This window comes from Capsicum annuum, chromosome 10, assembly GCF_002878395.1.
Source record: "Capsicum annuum cultivar UCD-10X-F1 chromosome 10, UCD10Xv1.1, whole genome shotgun sequence".
NCBI lineage: Eukaryota > Viridiplantae > Streptophyta > Magnoliopsida > Solanales > Solanaceae > Capsicum > Capsicum annuum.
Window position 1 is genome coordinate 52,939,622 of NC_061120.1, and position 11,329 is coordinate 52,950,950.

Consider the following 11,329-nt stretch of genomic DNA (forward strand, 5'->3'; position numbering starts at 1 on the left):
CTTATTTCGCCTTGTTTTGAGGATTTCTTGTGCGCTTAAGGTTTTAACAATGATATAATTGATCATATAAGTATTTAAGTATGTTAATACAATATTTAAGGTGTCTTTAAAACAAGTTTGTACTTAATTAAGTCACTTAGTGTTCAAACAAGAAAACTAGTATTACTAGCTTGAGATAGGAGTTGTTCTAGTCTATCTCAATGAATTCTAACTTGTGTTATGAGTTATTAATTGTATTATTGTGTAATTATGTGTGGAAAAACTTGTTTATAGTGTTCACAGTGAAATTGAATCGAGTCAATAGTCAAACAATATGTTAAAGATCAAAAGGGGCAAGACTAATCTTAACTTGAGTTTCTAGTTCACCATTCTTGATGTTGTGTTGTGTTGAGATCTAATCCATTATGTTTAATGTTATAGCATACTTGGTTATTTGATTATGAGGATATATGAATGATATAAATATTGTAAATCTATTAAAAATAAACCACAAGGTTGGGAACAGATCAGTGAAAGCACAAGACATGACTTGATGTAAAACGGACACGTTTGATGTCACCGACACGTATAGGACCTTATCAAAGGTGGTGGGGTATGTGATATGCATAGGGAGATTTATAAGGGGCCCAGAAAAATGTTCCCTCAGGATGAGCCCATGGAGCAATCCCTATCCCAGTGAAATGACCTCTGTGACTCGACCCTTGTTCCACTATGGCAAAAATCCTTGTCCTATAAATAGGACACCTGTACTTGTTGTTATACACCTTGGACATCTTGTAGGATTGGATAGATGCTGGAAAATAATTCAATTAGGGTTTTTATATATTTACTTTAGATTATTTATGGATTTTAATGTATATTCATACATTGTGTTTATAATTATGGCCATGAGTGGATAAAGCCCCGTTTCGAGGGGTAAGGCCAAGAACATGATTACTATTGCTTTGAATTGATTTGGTTTTGATTGATATTCATATTTAGTTATTTATTTATCCTGTTGTAATTATTTTAAGGAGTATCTAACCTTAGAATACATCTATTATCTACCTTGTGAGCTCGGGAGGGGGAATAGGAAGATAGAACATGGGGATAGATAGAACAATGTTCTTATTCTTTTATAAAATAAGAGATTTGAATTAGCGTCTAGGATAAGGATATACCTATAAGCCATACTTGGCTCACTACGGGATGAAATATAAATATGTTTAGCTTAGTTCTCAAATTCTCGCTCAACAATGTAGTTATGGGTCTAAGTTAGATAGGTGGTTAGAGGTAGGGAGACCACGATCATAAAATCAATCCCGTGAGTCAACAACCAAGATATATAACATAAATAATGAATTTCAATAGCATAATATGATTCTTCATAGTGCTTAAACCTCGAATTTCATTCTCATTGATTGTCCATGTCATTTATTTTTCTGCCTGAGTTTAATTACTTTTAAATATAAACTCTAAAAACTCTTTTATTTAATTTTGCATCAATTTAATCTTAATATTTACACTTGAATTAGATAGTCATTTATACAAGTCTCTGAGGGATCGATATTCATCTTTATTTAAGGTCACTATATTACTTGGTGAGACTATGTACACTTGCATGTGCACTTGGGCGCTACACGTATTAAGGGTCTTTAGTTACTATCACAAGGGTTGGCCTAAGGTGGGTTGAAGTGCCCACTTCAAATCCTCAAAGTCATTTATCAAGCAATATCTATCCCAGACTAGGCTAAGGTATCTAAATCCACTATGAGATGTTAAGCAAGCCACAACTAGTCCTAGGGTAGCAATTTCTCCTAATATAGAGAAACTAGATCAATTTTATCTATGGTAAGGCAATTTGAGAAAGTTTCATCCTTAACTCAAGTGACCAAGGAAATATTCTCATTAATGGAGTAACTAAGGTATTTCCATCCTAACAAAAGCCTACATGGTAAATTTTACCTAAAATAGGAATAACTAAGATAATCATGCCCAAAATGATAGTAAAATAGCATAAATGATTCAACTAATTCCAAGTATTTCAATTTATCACATCAACACCTAAAACCCATCCCAAATCTAACAAAATATCATAAATATACTATGAATTATCTCAATCTAAAGGGGGTAAAACCTTGCCTACTTGTACGCTGAAGAAAGCTCGAAATATCTGCTAAATCACTGGTTTTTCCTTACGAGAAGATTTCGCAAGATGACAATCTATCAAAACTGCATTCTACTCATCAATAAGAGAATAACGATACCCATATTATACTATTGCGCTTTTGATACAAAAATCACATAAAAAATCCATATGGGTCCAACTCATGAATATTGTATTTTCAAAATCAACCCAACCTTCTCATATGCTCGAGGAATCATTACCCTAAAAAATATGTTAAATCCAAGCTAAATTAGGTCTAAAATCACTCCCTTAAGGTTTTGGAGGTTTTAAATAAGAAATCAACAAAATCTACCAAGAAAAGGATGAATTCTTACCTCAAATTGAAAAATAATCATAGAATTGAGTGTTAATTAAGATTCCTAATCACCCAAAAGCCTAAATCTCACTTAATCTCTCTCTTTAGTATTTAAGATCTAAAGAAATGGATGAAAATGGCTAAAATCACAAAATAAGGGGTGCATTTACACACAACCCAAACCCTCAGGTTTCGTGATAGCGACCAGGGCTGTGCGATCGCCACACTTTGTGATAGACAGTCCTATTGCGATTGTTATAATATACTACAATTATGATAATTGGTGACTGTCAAGGGTATGGCGATCACGACCCTTGGGACTGCAATAACGATGCACTCGTTAGCAGTTGAGAATTAGAATTTTTTCAAGTCTTTGCCAACCCCTGGGGATCCATCCGAAATCCTATATATGTAAATAAACTATATAACTCTACCAAATTCAGCATTTTGGACTCAATAGTGCAATTGAAGTTTCCATCCAAGGTTGTTTCCACAAAATATGGATCCTACACCCATATTTCATTTCTTAAATTTCTGACCAATAGGTCGAGATGAGCCTGGGTGCCTTAGGACCTAAACCAAAAGTCCTCCTAGACTAAAATTGACATTCCAGAGCTATTGGAACATTTAGAATCTGAACTCAATGTTGTTTAACTAAAGTTTTTTTTAATGGCCATTTGGAATCAACGAAGACTTTAAAATAGGGAAACGGCTATAAAAAACCAAAAAAACTGCTCGGTAACCTTTGGTGAAAAGAAGAAAAAATATAGAAAATGAACTGAAGGGTAATTATATTTCTATTTTTTTCTCTCTCCTTTCCTCTATTACTCTGTTTTTGACCACAGGCGATCGATGATATCACTAGAGAAACCCTTATTACTCTCTATGATTCTGGAATCTTAAGATATAGCTGTTTCAAAGAAGAGATGATGATCAATCTCTCTTACATCTTGACTTGGTGTTTGGAATATTTTGGGTGGAGTACCACCTCCCTAATTTAGTTTTTTGCTTATGATTTAAAAACTCTATTGGGTTGCTTTTCTTATGATTGTCTCATAACAAGTTCGTAATTGTGAACTTCATGACGTGTGAATAAGATTGACTTGATTCTTCTAATTTTGTGATTATATGTCTCTTTGGAGTATCATATGTGAAAAGCCCCTATTTTTTTGAATTTTAATTAATGCTAATTTCAATGCTAGGGTACTGATTCTTATGCAACTTTAAAACCTTCATCTGTTGCTCAATTAATTAAACTTATTTCTATGTTGATTGGAAGGAAATTACAGTCTTGTGCCTTCATTTTGCTCAATATGATTATGGATCAAGTTTATGTGTGACATAACTACCTTGATATGTGTTAATTCGAGCTTTGTGGAATATTTGATACTCGTTTATTCATGTTAAATTGAAAGATAGCTTTGTGAGTAATTATTTTGGTCATTTTTGATTGATCTTATGCATAACTGATTTAACTATTTTTTTTAGGTAAACTTGATTTTGGATAGTAAAATCCTTCTATCTTGCCTCTTAATTACTAATTTCATTTTTTTAGTTGGACAGATTTTTACCCATTTATTTATGTTAAATTTGGCCCCTTTTATATTCTTAATTAATTAAGCTACTTGTTTAAGGAAAATATTTCTCCTCAACTGATTTTTGGGAAAGTTCTTTCTTTCTTTTATGTTGTGATTTCTTACAACTCTCCAAATATATAAACAACACTGTTGTTTCATCGATTTCTCAGATATTATTAATACTCCCGCTTCTCTTTTACGCTTTAAGCATTACATTCTCTACACACACACAAAAAGAATACTTTTAAGCTTTCATCCTGCTTGTGTTTTAGGAATGTTGGTTCTTGATTTTCGTTTGCTGTTTTGCTGTCAACTATTTGAGATTTGGGTGTTGCTTTAAAGTCTATTTCTTTTTGTTAATTTTTGATATTTAATCGGTTAGTCCCTATCGATATAATTTTCATAATTATGTGGTAATTTTATCCTGTTTCAAAATATTACAAAACATGCTCATATGATCTAATTCTAAATTAATGGTCTTATATTAAACTATGTACCCTTGTCCTTAAAAATTCCATGAATTTATTTTGGCATTGTTGGATATTTTGTTTTGTTTACAGGTGTTATAAAAGGTTGCTATATTTCAAGACCAATGAAGAATCGCCTGGGACGGAAGGGGAGAGTAAAAACTTCCTAATTAGCTTTTATTTATTTAGTTACTTTCCATTTCATTCATTCAATTTTTTAATAAACAGTATACAAACTCTATGTGTAATGAAACTATGGGAACTGCTTATGGGGTGTGGGAATTTTGGGATTTGAATATTCTATCACTTAGATACCATGTTTATAGGGTTATTTAATAATTTTAACATGTTAATTATATTCTTTTATCACTTACACAATACATTCTAGGACTATTAACTAACTTTCATCACCTAGAAATCATGTTCTAGGAGTATTAATTAACTTTCAACATATAAAATAAAGTTTGAAAGTGTCAATTTAATTTATAGCATGTTTAGTATTTCCGGCATATTATAATCAAGTTTCGGCATGTCTATCTAATTTTCGATCATGTTTTATTTATTTTCAGCACGTAGAAATTATTTTCCAGCATATAAATTATTTTTCAGCATTGGAATATATTTTCGAGCTCTTTTAAAACAATTTTCAGCAGTTAAATCTATATTCCAACGTTTTAATCTTATTTTCCAGCACTCTTAAATTAATTTTTCAGCATATATAAATTAATTTTCAACATTTGAATTTATCTTTCGACCTATTTCACTTAATTTTCAATACTTTAAGTTTATTGTCCGACATCTTAATTATGTTTCCATCATATTTAAACTAATTATTAGAAATCAATTTTTCATCACTCTTATCTAATCTCGAACATGTTTACTTGATTTTTGACATGTCTATTTAATTTCATCATATTTAATAAATTTGCAATGTATTATTTGAAGTGAATTGTCAACAGATAATCATTTGTCATCTAGGTACCATGCCTATAGTTTTAAATTATATGAGATAAATAATTATTCATTGTTTTAGCATGCTTGTCACCTAATAAACTCTAATTAATCTGGAGGCCTTTTATGAGACTATTACACGCTAAGTGCTTACTCCTTGCTGTTTTGTTTGACACAACCTAGTGACTAATTATGCAATCTACGTTTCTATTATTCTAGACCTAAACTAAAAAATAGTAACACTAATAGCTCTTGGATGTTAAGTTGGGACGAAAAGGTATTTTACGTAACACTAGTTTTATCATCTTTCTTTAGAGCGCCTTAAGCTTAATAATCAAACTAGGTGGGGTGGGTGAATAATCGAAAATGATGGAAGTTGTCCCAAGCAGAATCTGACAATATGACTTACAACATTGTCATCTGTTAATAAGCCAAAAGTTAATCCGAAAAGGATAAAATTAACCTGTGTCCAAATCTTTTAAAATTGAATTTTCTTGTTCTTTATTTTTGAGTGTTTTAATTATCCGAGGTAACTTAGGTTTATTATTTAAATAAATTTTTCTATACAAATTGTGTCATTTCTGTTCACTTATCTAATCTTTATATTTTTTTTTAATTTTGTGCATCTTTTTATGACCTGGATAATTAATAATTAAAAAATAATTAAGTTACATCTCTTGTTTATTATTTTTTCATCACATAGTTAATATTAAGTTCATAAAAATAAGTAATTTTTGTTTATCACATAAAATCTCCCACGTAACATATAAATTCAGTTGGGACCCACATTTGTGATCCTCAAAAAGTGCTTAACACCTTCTTCTCAAGGTAATTTGAAGTCTTACCTAAATTTTATATGACATAGACTGATTAAATTATTTGTAATTTGCCTAGAATGATGACCTAACACACCTTAATTTGTTAGGTGGTGACTCTTATCTTTTAAACCATCCTAATAAGATTTGTTATGTCAAATCCCACTTATCATGAGAAAAATGGGGTACGACATATAGATTTTGAAGTCACCCCTACTTTGGAAGACTTTAAACCTTACAAACTTGCCTCTTAAAGGAAGAATACTGTTGGCAATATTGGCCATGCCTAAAAATGGTTCTTTTTACATGCTTTTGGTTTGAGTTTAGTCCATATCCCAAGAAGTATTAGTGTCACAACCCGAACCAGCGGCAGGCTATGATGGGTATCTTAATTTCCACCGAGGATTAGAGACCACCCCTGTGCACCTAACCAAACCACACAATATCCTAATTTTGGATGAATTTTGAACATATAACAAGATAAGTTTAAAGAATCAAAGGTATGTCTAAAATCGATAACCATCGATCCGCCAAAATAATTGACCAATATCACCCAAGTCCACAGTAATCCAACAAAGCCTTCTAATACAAGAACCAAAAACCATTCTTGGTTAGGACATGTCTCCGATTCTGACAGATGATAATGAAAATGATAATGTCAATGATAATTAAAACTATCAACTCGATTCTAAGAATGAAAACTAATGAAATGTCTAAGCCTTTTAAAGAATGAAAGCTCACTACTTCACCAAAACGAACCGACGAATTAAGCCAATTCACCCAACTCTGCGCATAAAAAACATAGGTATCTCCAGTGCTTGCATCACATGGGGATACCACATCCGAAGACGATTAGTGGGGTAAACAATAGCATGTAACTCAGGGATAAGGATAATATAATGCCATGATCAACAACTCAAAAACATTTGAAATCAATGCACATAGTCAAATGTATGTACATATATATTATATCACATACCGAAATAGGTAACAAGGTTTAACATTCACTTTAAAGCATTAGCCTGGATTGTATAGCTCAACCATCATAACATAAGAAGGCACCCACAATCTATATGGGCCAAGCTCTTCCCAGTTAGTAAGGTCCTAGTGTGTGTGGCCGCACAAACCATAGGATATATATATGCACTATAGGGGACTAGAACTTTCCAGCATAACAAGGTAACACAAACACCAAATCATATAATACAATGTGAGGGACTAGAACCTCCCAATCAAATGATAGTAATGAGGGGGACTCAAACCACCGGATCATATACACCTCCACATTGGAAACCGCTGTCTTTAGTATTGGTCCTTCAAGACCTCCACTTTCACAACTCAATTACACAACTCTCATTAACGCCAAATTAAAAAAATTAGCACATAAATTATCATTTATTGAACCATGATATACATTATGCATATATTGTTGGTATTGTCATACCAACTATACTTGCAAGGTAACATCAACATGCTAACCCAATTACATCACTTGGGGAAATTCACAACCCCCTTTGATAAATTAGATGTTAACTTGGGGAATCACACAACCCCTTAAGGTTCAATTCAAAATCATTATACCTCATTGACTTTTCACATTATGTAATAGTTCAAGAGTAGTTCAATATGAATTCTTTTTTCATATTCAAAACCAATTTCATAATATGGGGTTGAGGTCATAACCACTTTAAGTCACAAGTTTGGGAAGTCACAATACCTACTTTATTCATAATTCCCATGAATCAATTTGATTTTTAAAACAACCATATAAACATAACCCATGCAGGGACAAATATGAAACATCACACAAACAACAATCATTCAAAACTCTTAACCTATGCTTTCAAAACTAACCTCAATACCATATGAACAACACTTTAAAACTTATGCTTTTAGCAAATTAATAATTAGGAAAGAGTACCGTGCCTGAAATACCAAGTTTTACAAAAAGAATTCAATCCTTGAGCCCATGGATGGCCTACTTCTTGGAAACCCTAAGTATGGCTTTTTGAGAGAATTTAAGAGAGCTTTGAAAGTGTTTGAGTACGTTATAAATAAGAAATAACCCTTAATAAGTGCTTTATGAACATGGGGTTTTAATTCGATGAGAAGGGAATTATCAAAAGTGCCCTCAATTTAACACTAAAATTTAGTCACCAGTGACTACGGGCCACTATATGAATTGTATAGACTTATTATGACTCGTTACCATAAGTCATAGCTAAGATAGTCTCCAAGGCACTCATAATCTGTTGACCTTATGGGTCAACCTATTTGACTAATAATGGGAACCTATGACTCGTATGTTCCAATCATAGTCAACCCATCAACAATTTGGGGTATACACTGAACATCGTATGATTGCACCCAACAACTCGTAACAAGTCCTTACGAATCATAGTGAGCCACTCGTACTCAGAGCAGAATTCAGCCATACACTTACTAATTTGGTTATGATTCGAGTCCAACGACTCATCAAGACTCCTTATGACTCATTCGGGGAGTCGTAGTTAGGACAATGAGGATAAAATTTCAAAAACTTTCAAGGACCAAAAACCTGTGGCGCTAAAATCAGAGATGGTTGGGTGAACTTGGGCTATCTATTTTAAAAATTTGGATTCCAAACTAGATGTGACAATTACCAAAATTATTTCTTCTATAACAGAAAAATTGGAGAATGTTCGCCTATGGCCTTTACACTTGCTTTCCTGGGGATTATGGTCTTCCTATAAAAAGGGCCACATCAATGTCAGCTTGCTGCCATTGGTATTTACTATGTTTACCAGTTCTGTGAGATTGAAATTAGTACCATTATTGATGAAATATTTATTTTGGGCTTTGTCCATTTTATCTAGAGGGGATGATTTCTTTGGTGGATGTAACTTATTGCTATAAGTTTGAGCCATGGAAAATTTCTATCAAAGAGCATCGATCAATGAAAATTCAGAGGATATCCATAATAAAATACAAAGTCATGAACAAAGGTTGAGATTTTGGGAAGCACCAATAGGACTACATTAATGGAGGGCTTATCTAACAGAACTCATAGGAGATGCCATCTAATGGAGGCTTCCTTGGATCATAAGAAGAGAATTACTAAGGAGGTACACTAGCTATTTTATTGAGTTGGTCGGGTTAGAAGGGATCCAACCGTATGCTCCACTCAGAGTCCCATATCAGTTTGACATACAAAAAAAATCCCTTTATGGTTACACATTGCTCTAGCTGAAGTCACTTACGAAATAGAAGTACCTTTGGCCAGAAATAGAAGACTTGAGGAAACATGGATAAACATACTTCCCGTAGAAATCAGCCAAACAAGTTGGTGCACCTTGGGATATTATGTATGGAAAGTATGAATGGGTCCCATAATAAAGCCAAGCTGGGAAAGGAACCCTGGGCTGGTAGACATGAAATTGTATTTCGGTAGCAAGTGAAATATTACCTCAAATGTGTCGCACCACCTCTATGTATTGACAGGTCATTCCGAGATCATTTGATGATATGATAGCTCTAGACAATGATAATGATTTAAAGGAAGGCATAAAAAAGGAACCTAAAGATCAGTTCGAGAATGGATATCTAGTGTACCTTAAAGAAGATGATCCAGTCTACCTATATTGGCTGATAAGCAGAAGGGATTTCATAGATCACTACTTGGATCTACATCTGGGTCTAGATGATGATGATGATAACTTCTACACACGGACTTAGATTATCCTTTCTTACTATTCTTTTTACATTCCCTAAAGAGTCGTATGACCCATCCCATTATATGCCTTTGCAACCACCTATGTACTTTTCTTTTTAAGCTTTCATTGCACCATTTCATTGTAACCTTTTAAAGTCGTATTTTCCTTAATAAAAGACATGTTCATTTAAAATCCAAATGTGTTTAAATTGATGATCTATCATCAAACTAATTATAACATAGTCCTACCTCTAAAAAAAGAGGCTTCATATTAGGATGTATTTTGAATGTTGCCAACTTGACGTATATATGCATCGCATATTTTCTACATCTTTCGACATCTCTAAAACCTAAAACTATTGTGGTTTTTCTTTTCTTTTTTTTTGTTTTTTTAATAAATTATTAATCCCCAAAGAAAGAACACTGATTTTTATTGGCTTGCAAATTGGCTGAATCAAAATACAACCTTTAATATAAAGGGAAAATGGCCGAAGAATCCAACAACGCATTGATGGAAATGATACATGGTGCTAAAAGTCCCCAAAAACTGATAAATACTCAAAATAAACAAATATGCAACCCGGCATAAGAAATTGAGATCATAAATGAAGAACTTCTCTAAGTGTGAGACTTGACTAAGATTACGGCTTCTACCTTCCCCCTTCAATTCCAATTTACAAAAGCTGACCTACCTCTAGTCTTTTTTCACCAACTTAACAAACCCACCTACTCAAACACCACATGTTCCTACGAATGCTCAATCTTTATTTGTTCCTCTACCTGCAGCCAGGTTTACGTCTAATCTTTTACTGCCAACTTAGAACTTCCCCATTCCAATTCACCCAATACTACAACACATACCTGAGGTACATTTCATTTATAAGCTAGTTGTGCCACTAGTATATGATATTAAAGATCCTACTTTTGCATCATCTGTGGCTATCAAAGTCTTGTATAAGGTCGATTATTATATAGGAGGAGAAGGATGTCTAGTCGAATGGAGAAAAGTCTATCATAGCTCAACTTAAAAGCCTAAAAAGGGAATTTAGAGACATGGAATTCACCAGGAGAGATGAGATCTTGGATTATGATGACTTATCTATCAATCTAGACATCAACAGTCCAGTCGGGTACAAACCAAAGTTTGATGTATTTGATGGAAAGGGTGACCCTCAAGCACACCTAAGAGTCTATTGCGATAAATTGGTCGATGAAGGAAGGAATGAGAAGTTGAGGATGAAATTGTTCATTCAAATTATATCAAGAGAATCTATGAATTGGTACAATTAACAAGACCCTCATAAGTGTTGTGATTGGCAGGAAATGGTTGATGATTTTATGACTCGCTTCAGGTTTAATACAAAAA